Source organism: Gymnoscopelus microlampas (assembly GCF_963454915.1).
Source record: "Gymnoscopelus microlampas genome assembly, chromosome: 1".
Classification (NCBI taxonomy): domain Eukaryota; kingdom Metazoa; phylum Chordata; class Actinopteri; order Myctophiformes; family Myctophidae; genus Gymnoscopelus; species Gymnoscopelus microlampas.
The window spans coordinates 65,088,300-65,088,627 of NC_139962.1; positions in this window are offsets into that span (position 1 = coordinate 65,088,300).

Below are 328 nucleotides of genomic sequence, written 5' to 3' on the forward strand. Positions count from 1 at the left end.
TATTATTTAAAAAATACTTCAGTAAGAGTAGTTTTTGATTCTCTCAGTCTATAGATTAATAACATATGAAGGTCATTTTAACAATATGTGCCAGATCCACTCATATTTTCCACTTAAGTAAAAGTAGCAATACCACAATATAGAAAAATCTGTTTCAAGTATTGTATGAAAATAGGTTGAGAATGGGAGAAGTGGCCCATTAAGTATAAAGTATTGATTTAATAATTCCACTGTGCTAAGGCTGCCAAGTATTACTTTGTAGAGGATAGACAAAGAATAAATCACAAACACCTCACATCAAAACAAAACATATACAAGCACATTTGGA